General features: G+C 37.0%; 1 protein-coding gene across 1 annotated transcript in view; it reads right to left on the minus strand.

Annotated features, from left to right (window-relative positions):
• The window catches only part of brinp2 (bone morphogenetic protein/retinoic acid inducible neural-specific 2), a 76,239-nt gene extending 59,094 nt beyond the window's left edge, over positions 1–17,145 (minus strand). The window contains exon 1 of the mRNA XM_043220780.1: positions 16,423–17,145. The gene's annotated coding sequence lies outside the window, so the exon portion shown is untranslated. The remainder of the gene's footprint in view (positions 1–16,422) is intronic.
• Between the last annotated feature and the right edge of the window lie 1,917 nt (positions 17,146–19,062).

Here is a 19,062-nt window from a genome sequence, read left to right on the forward strand (position 1 = left end):
AGAGTTCCTATTAACTAAAATAGGAAAGAAATATAATTATCAGTTTAAAAACATAAAATTGAGCTGAAGTACTAAATTACTTTAAAGCTGAAATAAAGATAATAAAAATGTTAAACTTAATGCATAAAAAAAATAAAAATATATAAAAATTGTATATGTATACACTATATTAAACTATATATTTTTAAAAGAAATTAACGCCTTTATTTAGTGATGGTTAGTTAAATGGATAAAAGTGACAGTAAGAACATTTATAACATTTTCTTGTTTAATTGCACTTTTTATTATCAGTACTAAATAAGAAAATAGCGATGGTTGCTATCCCATTACTGAAAAATGCTACTTTGTTAGTTGGTTCGCAACACTGGATTGGAAAAGTAGAATGTGATTGAATTTATGTAAATACTTCTTAGAAACATAATTAAATTAAATATAAATTCACTACGATGTTTTGGTTTTTGGCAGTGATGCATTAGCTCAGGCCAGTGGGGCTTGATTCCAGCGTTTGCGTTGAAACTTGTGTGCCATCAATCATTTATATATGCATTTATTCATTTAGCAGACACTTTTATCCAAAGCGACTTGCAAATGAGGAATACAACAACAATTTATCCTAAGGAGGCAGTGACATTAGAATCGCTGAAATACAAAGTTCCAACATCGCTCGGAGATGAAAGTGAGAAACAGTTGATGAATCAATCATCTAGAGGAAACAACAGACAGTTCTCCCCTGCCTGTGCTATGCTATCAAGTCTTATTGTCTAAACTTACCTGTGCACCCAATAATGATCTAAGACGACATCTGGGCAAGCATAAAAGGTTTTTGTTATACAAACTCTTTTAATGTTACGATTCAATATTGGGATGAAAAAAAAAGTTTAAACTACAGATTGTGTACAGTAAATAAAACATATGATTAGTTGGCCAAGTCTTCTCTTGATGAATGTGTTCTGAAGTTTGTGTCACACTTTTGGATTTGCTCTGTCGTGTTATAGTCCTTCAGGACATTTATGGTGTCAAATGTGGAATTACATTTAGAGCTTTAATAAGAGCTGATGTTACTATCCTTGCTTGAGTCTATGAGGCTATTCCGGTGGCCTGAAGTGATTTGAGCAGCTGTACTGGCTACATTTGTCACCTTATTATCAGGAAGTGTAACGCTTGTTTAGTTAAGAGTCAGATAGTAACCCACAGCTAAACTTTTATCGGCATAAAGCCTGCTCCTAATTTCATTTTATTCTGACTAACAATGACTTGAATGAATGATGATTCTATTGCCTGGGGATCCCTTCCTAAATTGTAAACTAATACTAATTTCTCTCAGTAAATTCTTAATTTGATGCTTATTAATAGTTAGTAAGGTAGTTGTTAAGTTTAGGTACTGGGTAGGATTAGGGATGTAGAATAAGGCATTAATATGTGCTTGATTAGCACTAATATGGCTAATATTGTAGTGATATACCGGCTAATAAACAACTAATAAGTGTAACCGTAAAAAATAGATTGTTACCAAAAATTTATATGTTGGACAGTTAAATAAGCCATCTTATTTTTATTTTCTTCAGGAAATAAAAGACATGAAACTCAACTAGGAGTCATGCAATACCAGATTTATCAAAACTTCCTACAGCTTCTAGCATTTTTTGACCTAGCATCTAGCATCTTTTCAATGAATGCTCTAATTTGCGCTGCACTTATTATTTTGCATTGGTCGATATTTAAATAAGAAGTTGCATTTGTGTTCTTTAATTTGAGCTTTGTTTGTAAGTCACAACAAATTTCCACAGCCATTGAAGCTCTTGTGGAATTGTGCTCTTGCAGTAATTCGCCCCGTTTAGTAAAACTGGTTTCTAATAAAGGCAAAGCTAGCACTTTGTTCTGCCTACAATTATCTAGTGTAACTTTAGATTTACTGTATAAAATCCTTTTTTAAAATTTTGTTAAGTACTGACTGTAGTTTAACTACCTGCAATTATGAATGTTTTTTTTCTCAGACTGCAACTGACATTTCAGCCAACGCCTCCCACTTTTTGTGTCAATATGCATCAGACGGTCAGTGACTGGACTGTGGGCGGTCCATCTGAGTCCAAGGAGTCTGTCTGCCAAGGTACAGCTCGGAGTAAATCAGCGAATGTAATTCTGAGATCATTTGTTGGCACAGCTGCTTCAGGGGTGAAATACTTCTATCGAGCAAACTATCATTGGCAATGCTGTGGGAATATGAAATTTGGCAGAGTTTCACACAGTCTGTGTTACGTATTAAGAAAGTCGACCTGAACTCTTTTCTGTGTCAGTTCTGTGGTACGTTTCTATAAAGCAGCCTAAAGCCACTGTCATCAGAAGTTCTATCACCACAGATCTCATTCCTCACGCAACCAAGCAAGGGGCGCACCGTAGGCGCACTGCGGAAGTCAAAAGTATGAAAGTCAGAGAAGATGATTGACAGGCCTAGATGGATTAGAAAGATTAAACGGGTCAGTTTTGATCAGTCTAAGCACAACATCCACTCTCCACTCATGCTTTCCAGTGAAATCACTATATACCCGCAAGGGAAAACTGGCAGAGGGAAGCTAATTCCTCTGGAGGATGCGGCTTGCTGATATTTATGAAGGATAGGTGAAGCTGTTCCTCCATCTCCCTCGCAGGCATTCTTGAGCTAACGGCAAAAGCGTCAAAGAGAGGTCGGTTTATCAACAGCACTTTGCGTCTCAGATATCTTTGGGTAATGTGTAGAGTGCAGTTGTAGCGTGAATGAATGCATTTGCAAGTGTGGAAGGGGGCGGATTTATTCTACATTTGTTTGTTTTGTTTTGGGGTTTTTTTTTTTCTAGTAGACCATGTGAATGCATTTGGCTAGCTGTCCTGGAGCATAAAACAACAATTGTGCTGGCATAGAAAAATCGTTACGCTGACCAGTGGAATAAAGTGGTTATTTGGCTTCTCGCTCTGTAATGAGTGGAGGGCGTAGCACTTTCGGCTTTCAGAGGGTTTATGGATAAATGCTTTTTCTGTTGCATGGGGATCGTTCCATCAGGGTCAATGAACATTAATGACCGAAGGAGCTGTGAAGCATGCATCATGGAACAGCACTTTGGCTGCTAACACAGATTTCAGTACGTGACAGATAATGGTGACTGTAGATCAGAAAAATGGAATGCATTGTAGATCAACTGGAATCCATTAAGTGGATGTGAAGGATATGATATGTGTTAGGTAACAAATTAGGGCTCTCTTTTTTTTTTTTGTCAAATATTGTATAAATTAAATAAATGGTTATGGTAAGGTCATTGGAAGTCAACAGATGATTTTTGATTATCTGGTATGGTATGTTAGGATAGGACAAAATGTGGCTGATATACAACTATTTGAGAATCTGGAATCTGAGGGTGTAAAAAAAAATAAATAAACCTTTAAAGTTGTCCAAATAAAGTTCTTAGCAAAGCATATTACAAAAAGAATATTTTTTTGATATATTTACAGTAGAAAATTGATAAAGTATCGTAACTGGTCATGATCTTTACTTCATACTCATGTTTTTTAGCATAACAGAAAAATAGATAATTTTGACCCATACAATGTATTAAGTACAAAATTAGTTTTTTTCAGTTTAGAAGACTTTAAGTATACAAGTTTATTATACTTAAAAGTAAAATAGCAGGATAAGCTTAATGAGTACATAAATATGTAGATGTCTTTTGTACAGTACTTTGCATGAAATGTATTTTGAATACATTTTAGTATATTTATTTGAGCTTGTTTTTTAGTTATAAATAAATAGTGACTTTTTTTGTTCAGAAATCATGTTAACACAATGATTTTGCCTTGTGGCTAGACTATGACTACAGTGAGTATTTTAATGGTTACAGTTTGGACCCATTCATTTCCATTGTAAGTGTCTTATACTAACCCAGAAAGAGGCAAGAAAATCTAAATTAGCTTTTGTTGTAGTCTCCATTATGCCATAAGCGCTGTCAGTTGAGCTTAACTTGTATTGAACCCAGGTTATTCTTTGAAACAATCGACAACTATAGAAAAACAGTCTAACATACCAGCTGGGCTGTAATTACATGTGGCTTTATGCACAGCATGTGTTTTACTGGATCTGTGCATGCAGTGTGTATGAATGTTTACTGTTTGCACCTTTTTTTAAAATCCATGCGAGTGTCCAGGATGTCTTCTAACTCATAATTCACAGGTTTGGAAACCTTTTAACTGCAATATTACGATGTTGGATCAATACACGCACATTGTTAAAGTGCATCGGTCCAGAGGGCCAACAGCCAGCGCTGCTTAGTCCACAGGATCCACAGACAGCTCCTAATGCCAAAACTGTTCCATTGTGTCTGAAACCCTTAAAAAAAGCCATTATCGGTCCAAAAACAGTGATGTTTTAAGCAGTAGTTCGCTTAAAAAAGATAGTCATCACTTCTTTTATCTTTGTCATTCCAAACACATATGCTGAATAATTTTAATATACACTGGTTTTTCATGCAACAGTACTTCATAGTGACCAAGTCAAGACATAAAACAGCATAACAGTACTTTCAAAGCAGCGAACAGCCTACTACTGAATTAAAATGATAAAAATTTCAGTCTGTTAATGATGCGAACTGTGGTACTACTGACTCACAAGAGTCACATGGGACTACTACTTCTTTTTTTTTAAGGGCTTTGACAGTTGTTAAGGAAAAAAGGAGTGAAACATCTCTTTTTTGTGCTCCACAGAACAAAAATAACATTGTAAGGAATGGCTTGTGAGAGAGTCATAACGGAATTGTAATTTTTGAGTGCGGTAGTCCTAAGTGTGTATGTAAATGTGTCTTTGTAGCCTGTGTTTATAGTATTGCATTTTTTAGTTTTTTGCTCTTCCAGTTTGCAGATCAGCTAACATTCAATTACACCCACTAATCGGTGGGTGTTATTTTCCATGCATCCTCCCGAATATTTAATTCTCCAGACAGGCGGTAGACTCATCAGAGCTTTGTTTCTATACTCTCTGTTTGCTCGTCGTGCCAAAACAGTGAAGAGGTCCCTGCATGCAAAGGCGAAACCAGCACGCAATGATGTTTGAGGGGGTGGAAGAGCACTCGGCTGAATGATGGACCATTTCCCAGCTCGTACTGGCAGTTCTCACATCACTAGTCCTCAAAAGATAATGACATCCAGCCCATTTTGCATATTGGCAGCTGGCTTTCATGCCTCCATACATCATAAGCCACTTTACCCTCTGCCCCTTTGGGCAACCATTGATAACAGCTTTAAAAGTCAAAACTTAAAAAAGAAAAGAGAAATTAGGGCATGTCCGTACTATAAAACAACCACAACTGCTGTTTTTTGGTTATGCAAGCTGGTTATGCATTATGGAGGAGGATGTTTTAGTATGGATCAAACTGAAGAGGGGTTAATAGAATTAGAATTTCATACTGTCTTGAATATATATAATATATATATATATATATATATATATATATATATATATATATATATAAAGTATTTTTTTTGCCTTTTGAAGCATCTCTTTTCATTTACAGTAACTTGCGTGTGTGTGTGTGTGTGTATATATTCAAGTGTTGAAAAGTAATCTGATATATGTATATGTACCAAGAGAAATAAAAAAGAAAACAGTTTTGTGGTGTTCACTTGTCCCAGCATTTGTGAAAATATAATGCTATTCTCTTTGGGGTTTCAGGACTGAACGCTTCACAAAGCTAATATGGATGAAATGTCAAGTTGTTGAGGGAAACAATCAAACTAGACATTCTGTTGTGAATGGACAAAAACATTGGAAAGATTTTCCATCTGGAACAATCCGAAGTGATGCGGTGCCAAGGGCCCATGGTAGTTGATTTTGGCACACAGTTGAGGTGGGCATTTGCCCTAATATAGGCAAGCCATTAGGGACCAATTTCTGCCCTGCTGACACAGCCCAACTGACTGAAATAGTTCCTGACTTGCACTATGAAGTAGGGGTACCATTACTGTATAATGCATTACGCCTGTAATGGTCTTGTTGTAAGAATATAATGTGAGCTCTGCCATTGCTGTTTGTGGTTCTGCATAACATTATTCTGAGCTTTTCAGATTTGAGAATAATAATACAGGTATAGTTATCCATTTATTCGAATTTGCATAAACTTGGTCTTGTTTTGTGTTGAAAGAACACTCAGAAAACTCTGCTGACACCCTCTTCAGTGCATTTCAGTTCACACTTCATGGCCCGACTGGCTCTCAGACACACATTTTATCGTCTCTGCCCAGTGTGCCATGGGGGCCTTGTATAGTTCTGACAGACTGCATGCCAAAGAGTGAGCTAAGCCAAGGCTAGCAGATGCTAACTGGAAGAGCTGAACACAAATGAAATCCAGACCCCCTGTACTAGTGTCTCCTATTTCTTACCCTCTCTACTTTTCAAATTATTCAAGGTCCTCTTATGGAAGATTATAGTATTGGAAAGTTTGCTAACAAAAACACTTCATAATATTGTTGTTGTTGTTATCACATATATACATTAAACATATTGCGTTACGGGTGCCCTGTAGGGCCATTTTTTACTAACAGCTTTTACTTTATTTACATTTTTTACAAACTAGCATGAACCGTTAAAATGAAAATGATCTAGTTTTACTAAAAACGATCAGTGGCAAATTACCGCTGAAAAGGCATGGACACAGTTATTTTTTATGTTTTGTTTTGTTTTAATGGCCAATAGGAAATGCATGCAAATAGCTACGCCGCCTTGTTTAGCAAATTGCTGCAGGAGACTTTGTGGCCAGTGAGTGAATTTATACCCGGTAAATGGTAGATTGAAGTTGGGGTCTTTAATTATGTGCAGCGGAAGAGCGTGTTCAGCAGTCAGGGTGAGGGAATTGACTAAAGTGCACAAGGAAGGAGGAGAATAATGCTGCTGACAGTGTGCCCTGGAGCAATGGAGAAGTCCATACCTCAATATTGGCCCTCTGCATCATTCCGCCCCACCTCAGCCTGTATTCAACCTACTGACAGCTAATACACAATTGCCAATTGGGCTTATGGGACAAGGCAACTATAGTGTAGTATATGAAGAGTGAGCGGGCTATTTTTATACACCATAAGGCTGGTTCTAATGGGGGGTATTGCTTTAAATCAGATAAACAAAAAATCTCAGTGGAGACTGCATAGTGCTTGTGCAACCATGCTGTTCCTGTGGAGACAGAGAGAGGAAAAAGCGATGGTTTCTCTCAAATGTCAAATAGGAAATACAGATAACAACCAGCTAAGCAATTTCTGCAATTTTTGATGCAGCGACGGGTGTATTTTTTTTCCAAAGTGATTTCCATTTCAGACAGAATTGAGTACTAGAGGGCTCGCCCTGCTTGCCACTCATGAACCTGCGTCTCACAGGAAACACAGCTGATGGAGTGTCCATTTGCATGAGAGAGAGAGAGGTTAGAGTGATGAGAGCAGGTTTATAGGGACTGAATATTGTTTGTTCAGAGTCAGTAGGTTCAGTGCTTTACAATCTTGCCTATTTTATAACCTTTCGTCTCAACATCGCACTCATCTCTAACAGTACTTTTGGTATCTCTTATTTCAACATGCATGTGTTATACTGAACCTGCCACTGCCGATATATCTGAAAGCCCTGTTAGAGCACATTTGCCTTGACCCACTTGAACTCTTCTCTCATTAGCATACTTTGTTCATACCAATCACTGCATTGGCTTGCCTCCCTCACTTGCTCTCACACAAAGAAATCTTTACAAAGCTACATGTCATAAGTATTCCTGGTATGATCTGAAGGAAAAAGTAGACTCTCGCTGACCTTTCTCTTTGCTTATCTCACATAATGCCATGACCTTTCCAAAGACTGTCTTTAAAATTTCATACAGCATTGTCATTCATCTCCACTGCATGTAGATATTGAGTACATCTTTTGTATTCTGAGGAGTCTATAGAATAAATGTACCATTATTGTATGGAGATACAGCCTATTGTAATTTTTTGTCACTTTAATTAAAAAAATAATAATAATATATATATATATATATATATATATATATATATATATATATATATACATTTTATAGAATTGTTTTGATTACCATTCAATAAAAGCTCTGAAATAAATTAGCTTTGCAAACAAGCATGATACTTTATATCAAAAGCTCACTCAATATCATGCAAAACATAAATTCTATCAAGTTTGTCCTAACTATCGACTGCTTGTGTATATAGATCTTTAAGTGACATCTTGAGCTGTCCCTCTTACCACATCCATAAGAGAGTCAGCCAGCAGCCTTTTGCAAAGCTTCTGGACCGTGAAAGCAAAGTCGAGTCTGGACCACGCAGAGAGCCATGTGAATTCCAATAAGATGTATGGCAAGACAGTTGCAAGAGCCATTTAATCTTGCTCACATTCAGCTTAATCCTACTGAGGCTGATTTACGCCTGTAGGTATTGTGGGAGAGGAACTGTGAGTCATTTGCCCAAGCGCTGCACTGGCGGAATGGCGGAGACATGAAGACAGCGCACATTCTTTTGAGCCCCACAGATGAAATAAAACATGAAAAAAAATGCAGACTTCTGCAAGATGAGTCAATTCTCACATAGGCCACTACTTTGTGACTGCCTGCCTGAGATATGGGTAAAGACAGGAGCCCTATATTTAAAAATCAAATCGCACAGACCTTCTACAATCCTTTTTTTGCTGGCTCTGAGGTCTGTTTCGCTTGTCTCTGTCCCTTGTTGTCATTGGCAGTCTGAGACATGCACACGGTGGGGATCAAACCAACCATAAACACACACACACACACACACACTGTTTTTGAAATAAGTCTTTTATACTATGGCTTTTTTTTTGGAAAACTACAGTAAAAATAGCAACACTGAAATATTAAAGATTTATATATAAAAATTATTCATTTGTTTTATTGAAAAGGCGTTTACTGGATGTGAACTGAAGTTTTAATTAAGCAAGGCTTATTTAGTCTGACATGTGTTTTAAGTAAGAAACTTACACTGACTGATCTTAAACATGTCAGTGCTTTTGTTTTTTCTCAAGATGCATACCAGTAATGTTTTTGTTCTATTTATTTTATTTTCTAAACATGTTTATAAAAAAAAAATACTTGCATGTTCTAATTGATGTATTGCCTAATCAAGGCTTAGTCCAAGCCCTGTCTGTGAAACTGGTCTTAAGTGCATTAAACAATCTAGAAAACCTGCTATTCAAAAGTATGGAGTCAGAAAAGTTTGCCATTTTATTTATTACATTTATTTATTTAACATTTTTTTAACATAAGTCTGTTATTCTCACCAAGTGTATTTATTTTCCCATTTAAACTACTGTAAAAACAGTAAGATTGGATTTTTTTTTTTTTTTTTTTACATTTTAGTATATTTAAAAATGCCATTTAATCCTATGATTTAAATTCTTTTTTTAAAGCAGTCATTACTCTTAGTTCTAATTATGATTCTTCAGAAATCTTTCTAATATGCTGATATGCTGCTCAAGGAACTTTAATGATATTAACAATACTGAAAACAGTTGTGCTGCTTAATACTTTTGAGAAAAACATGATGCATGTTTTTTCCCAGTTAATAAATAACAAGAAATTTAATGAATAGAAAGTAAAAAAAAAAACAGACTTCATTTGTTCATCAAGTGTTTTGTAACGATGTGCAACAAATTAATGCATCCTTGCTGAAGCCTTTCATATAATTCTACATGTATTTTGTCAATATCTGATTCTGTTCAACAAAAGACACTTTAGATTTCATCATTGAAAAAACTTCACTCACATACAGGAAGAGATAGAATTAGGGAATTGGATTGTGTTCAGATAAGGATCATCAAACCCTAGGGCCCTCATACAGATTTCAAATGTGGCCGAGTGTAGGCTGAGGTGTCAACAGCAGTTAGAGAATTTAATGGACAGAGAGATGGCAGACGTCAGGATTAAAGGACATCTAATCAGTAGAGGATTTTCATACCTGCCTGCTGCTAATCTCATTGGCTAGATGAGAATTGCTGAGGATAAGAGAGAAATTCTGATGACCATCTCAAAAAGCACAAAGTGAACTTAGACTTTAACACCAGGACTGTTGAGGGTCAGAAGTCATGAAGTTAAATAAAGAAAGCAAAATGCAGTTCTCAGGGACGGAACAAATAGGCTGTCTCTCATATTTTCTGTCAACGCATTGAGCAAATAAAAGCGGCGAGAAACATCTTAGTCTCATTAAGTCCTTCAAAAGGTCACTGTAGAGGAGCACAGCGGCGCTAAACTCAATTCAGTGTCAATAAGGATTACCTTCATTGATTACAGCACAGCATGCGGTGTCAGATTAAATGAAATATGCATGCAGAAAGGATATTCATTGTAAAAAAAAAAAGTTCTTTCAACTTGAAATAACTTATTTCTGCCTAAAAATGTTTAGTTTAGACAACTAAAATATTCTAGTTGTCACCTTTTTTTTAACATTAACATTTCAAGTTAAGTTAAACTAAAAATGTTTAGGCAGTGGGTGGAACAAGTTTTTTTTTTTTTACAGTGTTGGTTCAACAATTGCAGCGTTTTTAGAGATGGCTAGTGCAAGTCTTTGCCATCAAGGGTGTAATGTCTGTGTGTGTGTGTTGTATATAATATGCATAAACCAAGAAAAAATTGTCACTTGGAAGCCAGTGATCAATGTGCACTTTCATTGTATTCGAAAGGGCAGTTTTGACATTCTTTAATAACTCCTTTAATCTTTCACGGGAAAAAGGTCACATGAGTGTTGAGCAAAATGAGGATGAGTAGATAATGACAGAATTTTCAGTGTAAAGGTGTGACTCAATTAGATTGGCCAAATGTAGATATGGATGGGTAATTTCTGCTGCACCATTTTAGTCACACCGAAATTGCAGTGTGCTTTTTATTTTATTTTAAAAGCAGCTTTTAGCAACACCTCCAAAAAAATGCTGGTTTAAGATCTTAATACCACTGTGAAATGAAACCTGATAAACATTTTTCACAATCACGTTCGTACTCAAATTAATTAAAAAGCAATTCATCACATTTTTTAAGAAGCCACTGGAGGCAGCTATGAATATAAACGAGGCAAAATAAAAATGTGTCGTACCAAATATGCATAACGTGACATTTCATCTTCTCCTCTTTGTTATTTAACAGAAATTGAATACAATAGACCATAATGTAGCTGTCATGTCTACCCTTTTCAAAAATAAAACCACAAAAACCAATTGGGAAACTTAGCCTATACGTTCAATCAACAACAAGGTAGCTAGCCTGCGCTCAGTGCATACAAGAGATAAAAAAAGACAAAGGGGGCAGAGGACAAAATACAACACTTTTTTTTTTTGTTCTTCTGTTTGATTCCTGTGAAATTGTACAGCGAGGAACTCAAAGTAAAGCCAGTAATGAACTGCATGTGTGTTGCTAATGAGTCTTTTAGCGCTGCGTGAATTGCAAATTGTCTCTCGAGGTGATCAATCTCTACAAAGTCTCAACTAACGGATATATTTCAAAGCACACATATTTACATAACTAGAAGAATTTGCCGTAAACAACAATGGTCGGCCAGGAATCTAGCATTGATCCTCATATTGCAGATTTGAGTGAACATAAATAGCACGCTGGTACAGTACTTGTCCTCGGAGAGACAGTGGTCAGGAGTTGATCGATAGGTTATGTGCATCACATTGCTGGAAGGAAAGGTCAGGGGGGCCTGAGTGAAATGCCAGGAGAGTTGGCCATAACCGTAACCATCCATCTTGCCCTCCAGAGAGCAGGGGATTGGGGTACAGACAATGACAGGCTTGTGGAGTGTAATACAATGGTTCTGCTATCTCTTCTGCTCTGTCTTCCCCAGAAAAAGAGACAGGTTTTCTGGTTTCCATTCTTGGCAGTAATGAATGGCTGTGAGGTGGCAGTGCTGATGTTGTGCCGTTATATTATTAGGCCATATTTGACAGTACGCCAGGTGCATGTCCAGGTGTCTAACTAAACTATGATCGGCCAGAGTCAGAGTCAGAGTTTGACCTTAAATGAAACCAGATTCAGCCTCCTTTCCAGCAGCACATTTTATATTTAATATCCAGTCAAATGGAATAACTCAGTTGTTTTATTTGTTTGTTTATTTCTATATGGTTCTATCAAGGAATATTTCAGTAATATGAGGCACTTTATTTTGTCTGTTGACAGTCTCATTAATATCTGCTAACTTTTTATTATGATGGTCTCGCAATAGATATTCTGCTGACTATAAGTAACTTTGCAAGTACATGTCAACTTATTCCAAACTTAACCCTACCAGTCAACTAATACTCTGCTAATACTCTTAGTTTTATGTGCAACGTTACTTATAGTCAATGTAATGTGTTAAAGGGACCATCAAAATAAAGTGAAAGCTTTGCTTTGTTTTTGGAAAACAAGGCATTGCCATGTGCCTAATTAGTACTAATAAACAGCCAGTCTAATAGTATGCAGTAAGCTAATTGTGAAAACACATTTTAAATAAAGTGTTAACCGTTGTTATCCTGTTTGCAGCAAAAATTGGTCTAGTCATGTACCTATAATGGTTAATAAACTTGAAATCTTGCACATTCACAGGACATAGATTACTTGATGAGACAGCCTCATTATGAAGTTATGACCGTTTTCATATTACTCTCGACCACAGAGTGTCTTTGCAGAGATAACAGCCAAAGCAGTGCGATAGCTGACCCTGCCGCCACACGTAATGTCCTCCAGCTTGACGTCTGTGAAGGCCGGTCGGTACACAGCAACCAATTAAAACTTAGCGAAGAGGTCCTGCTGCTAGGGCTGATTGGTGGAGGCTCCTTCTGTGATCGGCTACAGTAGGAGATTGGTGCTTCCTGGTTAGTCATTGCCTTTGATCTTTGACTCTTTGTCAAATAAATCATTTTCCCCTTGGCCCCTTGACCAGATGGCAGGGTGTATTCCCATTCTGATGCCTTGCGTCATGGTGAAATTCACCATTAACTCGGGAACGTGGCTGTGCCTACCACATAACAGGATATGCGGATGGCTTAACAGCCAGTGAAATCACCTCATCAAATCCAAACAGGAAGAAATGTAAACACTGGAGTTGCCACATTTTTGGTAATGTCGACTTGTTATTACAAATTAGGACGTAAAGACCTCATTTTTAATATTTACAGCTAACAATTCATGTTGGCAATAAGCAATTTACTTTCATAATTTTAAAACGATTAAAGATATGATTTCATTTCAAACATAAATAAATAAAAACAATAAAGCAAAATGAAAATGGTTAAATGATAAGGGTCAGTCTGCATCTGTCCCAAAAAAAAAAAAAATCTTGATACTACTACTACTACTACTACTACTACAGCAACTGCGAGTTATTCATCTAAAAGAGATGAATCAGAATCCCTATTATCAAAGCAGCCCAGCTTTATATCTGTAAATATATGCTCTTTTATCTTATTGCCTTTAGTTTGGTCTGGGCAGGGAATTACCCAATTCATTTAAATTAAATGTCCCTTCCATTAAAAGAGTAGACCTGGGATCCCCTTTGAAATTAGATTTGAAAACTGCTGAGGCTTATCTAACGAGTGACTTAATACACCACATGATAACCAACATGAAAGACTTAATTTACTCTTCCTGGACACTAATGAGAATATACTTAAGGCCTGGAGCTAACTTTTAGTTATGGTGACCACAGTATAAAAATTATATACAACCTACAGTTCTATATATATTTCAGCATTTTAGGAATATATATTTTATACTTATTTATGTATTTCTTAATTATTTTTTATTAATTATCTGCCTTCATATTGCTTTTAGGCATTATGATAAGATATTACAAATTTTATGGCATGCATTTATTCCAATTATAATTTATTCACTTGAGTTTTGCATGAAAATGAACTTGATCCTCCCCACAGTTCTGCACCGTGAACTTCGATTGACATTCGCAATCTCTACATGACACACGCAAGTAAGTTCAAAGGGGCTCAGGCTATAGAAGTTATTAGGGTGTTTCTTGGTTATTTAGAATTTTGCATGTAATTATGCATGCTAATGAGCCAAGCAAATTACACTTTCAGAGTTGATAGCAACAGAAGTGATGAGCAAGATAACCAGACATCGGAATTCATTTTCATTATGCACTTGTATGAATTTTACATTTTTTAAAGCCAGAATATTTCCCAAATGATTATCTGCTAATTGCAGTACAACTCACATAAATCTTTAGTCTTCTCTACTTTGCCATCACTCTTTTTGTGTGTGTGCAGTCAACTTAAGGCTTTCATTTTTCTATAATACAGCAGTTGCATAAAATGAGCTGCTTACACAAAAAAAAGGCTAAAAGGAGAGGGAGCGTATTATAAATCTGGTACATGCTGAAAAATGGCAAGTGGCTTTATAGATAAACTGGACGATATATATATATATATATATATATATATATATATATATATATATATACATACAATGTACCTTTACATCCAGCTCTGCTTTTGTGAAGTGTCTTTTCTTAGTGAAACAGCCTCAGACTACGGTTATATTTTTATATTTCCATTTCAGTGAACATACACAGTATATTTTGAATCCACTTTACATGAGTTTTTCCTTTGAGATGGTGAATATTGCTTGAGCAGATCGATATTTATTTTATAACTTCACGGAGCAAATGACGGCCCATATACACGCGCACATCAGCATCCCCTCGGGGACTGGGAATGGAGTTTTGTGTTCTTCTTCCACTTTAACACTTCAAAAACCTCAGAGGGCTTCTTGGTAAGCAGGAGGGAATGTGCGCTGGGGAAATGTCATGGACTTGCATCCCAATAACTGAGGCCCGCATGTCGCAGATGCAGAAATTTTCAGCATCTTCTGCTCGCCTTACATAGATAAAATCTCCCTTGACGTTATCAGTGGAAATCAATCGTGTTTGGATGTCAGCCTGAATGGATAGACCTCTCCGATAACAAATCAATATTGTAAACTGATAATCGAGTGGTCACCTTCTCTTCTCTTTTGCATTCTGACTAGCCATTCTGACTATGATTCTGCTGGATGTGTGGTTGCTTGTGATAAAAGAGAATTGCTCCCTCTATAGGCAATGTTAAGCATGAAAAGTGCTGCATAAGTGCTGTCAGCCTGTGTGCTTTTTACCAAAGAGTTTCATTTTTGTTGAATGGAGGTTGGCCCATTGTTTTCTGATTGCTTGTTGTGACGAAATAGTCAATGTCCGACTATTGGGTAGGTGTAAGTATACAATACAATCCCTGGCACTGCTGAATAATGTGGATTAAAATGCTATTCTTCCCATAGAAAGATGGCCTGGTGGGTTTGTTGTGTAGATACAGCAAAACCACACCAGGAATCGGCTTTTCCAAAAATGATTTGTATTGAAACCTACTGTTAAGACGGTGAGAAAGCAAGGGTAAGAGAATGATTGAGAGGGAGAGAGAGAGAGACCATGAACAGCTTAAATATTTCTGCAACAGATTAAAAAGCAAGCTGCTTTGTATTTTGACAGAAAGGGGCATTAAATATTCTCCTACAACAGTGGAAATGTCAGCATGCTTCTGGTCTGCCAGAGTGAGAAAAGAGGATTAATGTACATATGTAAGACAATGCAGTCCAGCTTTAACCCCTTAGACTAGTGCAAAACACAGAACCCACACACCCAAGAAATCAAGGAATTTGGTTCCTCCCAGGGTTCCTTGCGGAGTCCAGGCAGACATCCAAACCAAACTGTGAAGAAGCCATCCCGTGAGTCACTGTCGCTGCGGGACGGTTTTGTTTTAGCTCTTCGCTGCTGTTCATGTTTTTTCTGTATTATATTCAAAAGCTTCAAAGTGAGGAGAAAGTTTGGAAAGGGAGTTAAGGACTTCTTGCGTGTTTTGAGAGCGCCCCTCTGGGTTATTGTCATTGTGCAAGGAGCTGGAAACTCTTGGGGCAAGCTCTAGATTTAGTTTGAAAAAGCATTGTGGGATGAAATTAAATCCAGTTTAATGAGATAGAGGCAATACCCTGTAGAACTGTCTATACTAGTCAAGTCGGCTATATTTATAGCATGAGCTCATCACGTATACAAATGGCATTTTTGAAATGCTCTGAATTAACTGCATGCACGCATATCTGTAGTAAGTCAAATAGAACCAATGTTTACATCAACATCAGAACATCCAACTATATCCTTTTTTTGGGGATCAAAACAAAGTTACCTCCTTCGTATGTTAATGTGATATTTCTGACTGACACTGCAGCTTTCTATAATCAGATGTAGGAGAAATACCAGATACCCAGCACATATAAAACCCTACAAAAGCTGTGTCATTTAAGTCAGGAGATGATTCTGACAACACAAGATGAGCATGGTGGAGTGGTTTAACTCAATATAGGTTGAGTGTCCAGTGAACTGTGACAGGGTACTCACCCAGACCGTGAAGGGTGGTTCCACTCCTGTCCCTACAGCGTTTGTATCCGATCGGCTTGTAGCGGCAGTCAGGATGCTGGATTCTCGGTTCGCTCTCAAGTGGAGGAATGCAGCTCCCACCCGCTCAGCCCCCCGCCGTACCTCCTCCGCGGTGCTTTCACACGGGTTCACAAGGCAGTCAAAAGGGTAATCCAGGCATTGTATTAGCGCTCTGAAGAAAGTGAGCTAAGTGCACCCCTTATGAGTGCGCTTAAAATGTTTGATAGCCATTAGTTTCTTTTTTTCAATTTATGATTTGGAGAAATTGAATGCAGAAACTTTAAGACCAGTTCTTTTTAGAACGCAAAGTCCCAGAAATAAATTTTTTTGTCCAAGCAGGAAAAAAGCAGTTTGGGTCCTCGTGAGCGATGTGTGATCTTCCAAAACAAGTAGGATCACATCAGATTACAATCAGGCAGATAAATCCATACGAAGCTGTTCTCTCCTTTCAACTCATTTGCATTATCCAGCTTCTTCCAAGTAGAAAAAACTGCACCTGCCACGGTTCATTTGTGACATCCACTGTCTCTCTCTCTTTCTCTTTGTGTTTTTTTTAGTGTGTGTGTGTGCCAGATTGCTAGAGCTAGACTTGAGCTGCCCGTGCTGTGGTCATCACTCACTGCCAAGCCCCAAAACGGTGAGCCTCGCGCAGAGGAGAGCTACTCCAAGTCTTTCAGGAAAGCATCTCTTTCTTTTCAACAAGCTCTGTCCAACTGAGACCAGAAGCCACGCCTCTTTCGCTCTGATTGGCTGAGCCGCAGCAGCCAGCGATGTGACAAGCAAGAAGAGAGGGAGAGAACGAGAGAGAGGGAGAGAGAGAGCGAGAGAGAGTGTTTTAGGGGGAGAGGGAGGATAGACCAGGCTCCGTGAGCCCTGGAGGGACAGGGTGGCTAATGAAAGCGAAAATGCTTTTCTCCCAATGCTTTAGCCAAATTTGTCTGCTACAAATTTGTTGTGACTCCTGGCAAACTGAATTCATACTGACAAAGTCTCCAGTTTCTTAAGGGAGATGTATCTTGTTCTTCATACAATAAAGCCAAAAGTCAGTTCTTGTCAGCCTAGCGCCCTGTTAGTGCCAGATAGCTTGGGAATATTGAAGGAAATGCTAAAACTTGTACATATCATTCTGATGTGGAAACAGTCTGAAGTCAGTGCGATTGAAAAAGGGATGACATAATCCACATATTTTCTACGGGAAATTTTATTTTGTCTCGTGCAGTTAAAGCGCTTTTTCAAAACGAGATGTGCAGTTTGGGATGTGGATGTGGATTATTATAAAAGCAAAGAACAAAAGCCATGCATTACTATGGAAATCTATTACTGCCCCAGATGAAAAAGAAAAGGTCTAAAGTCATAATGTTACATTCCTGAGTTGTAAACATTTATTTAAAAAACATTTTAAACTTGGTGTCATATACTTTTACACTGTGACATAATGTCATTTTGATACGTAACTGTGAGAAATAAGGTCATTATAGCCATATTTATTCATTTATAATTTTTTTTTTTATAAATCGATGCTTGGCTAATAGAGTAGCATGAGCATATTTTATACCGTACACTAGATAATTACCAGTCCAGTTTATTTTGACCAGTGCTTACATTATGTATGGTTGACAACTATTCTTATCCATCCCAACTGACTGAGCTTTTCCCTGCTTCCAACTGGAACATTTTCTGCATATCATTTGTCTCCTCTGCCTGGGCTTGATAAAAATAAGCTAGGTCTCTGTTTGTGCCGGAAGCATTGCATTTCTGTTTGCTTTGTAAACCTTGCCACTCGTGTGCAGCTGCACAGCTCTCAGTCTAAAGAAAAGTCAGCAAAGTTAAAACAAAAGTGTTGAAACAAGCTAAGAAAGTGTAGTGACAGCTAAAGGGTAAGATGGGTCAAGAAGCATGCGCTGGGTTAGACGTTCATTATCCTTTTGGTCATATTTGTCTAAATATCTCATTTTCAGTACATTTGGAAATGCTCATCAACAATAGTTTTGAGATTCATTCACGGTGCATTTATCATTCCATTAGTTAATCAAATTTTTGTCACTGGAAAATAATTGATCTTTTAATTTGTTGTTTATACACATAAAAGAGCATCATTTTAATGTTTTTAAAAGACGTCTCTTACAGTATGCTGTGCCAGGCGGCTTGGTAAGACTTTAGATTATTAGGGAACACATATTTACTATGAACAATTAATAATAAGAATGGCTGTTATCCATGTTTTATATTTACTTTGATCTAAAGTGTTACTGGCTGCTTTTATGTCATCAAAAAAACTGCGATAACAATAACAAAAGTAATATTGTAAAATCGTATTGCTATATAAAATAACTTTAATGATGATTATATATTGTAAAAAAGAATTTATTTATGTGAGGGTAAAACAATTTTAACCTGTTATTAATTCAGTCTTTAGTGTCATATTATCCTTCAGAAATAATTTCAATATGCTGAAAAAAATAATTAATAAATAAATAAAAAGAGAAAAATGTATTCTTGTGAATGTTGACAGCACACTGCTGTGCACTTTTTTTTACGCATGTTTTTATTTTTTATTTATATGTTTGATGGCTAGAAAGAAGGCATTTATATGAAGAACTA

The sequence above is a fragment of the Puntigrus tetrazona genome, chromosome 2, assembly GCF_018831695.1.
Source record: "Puntigrus tetrazona isolate hp1 chromosome 2, ASM1883169v1, whole genome shotgun sequence".
NCBI lineage: Eukaryota > Metazoa > Chordata > Actinopteri > Cypriniformes > Cyprinidae > Puntigrus > Puntigrus tetrazona.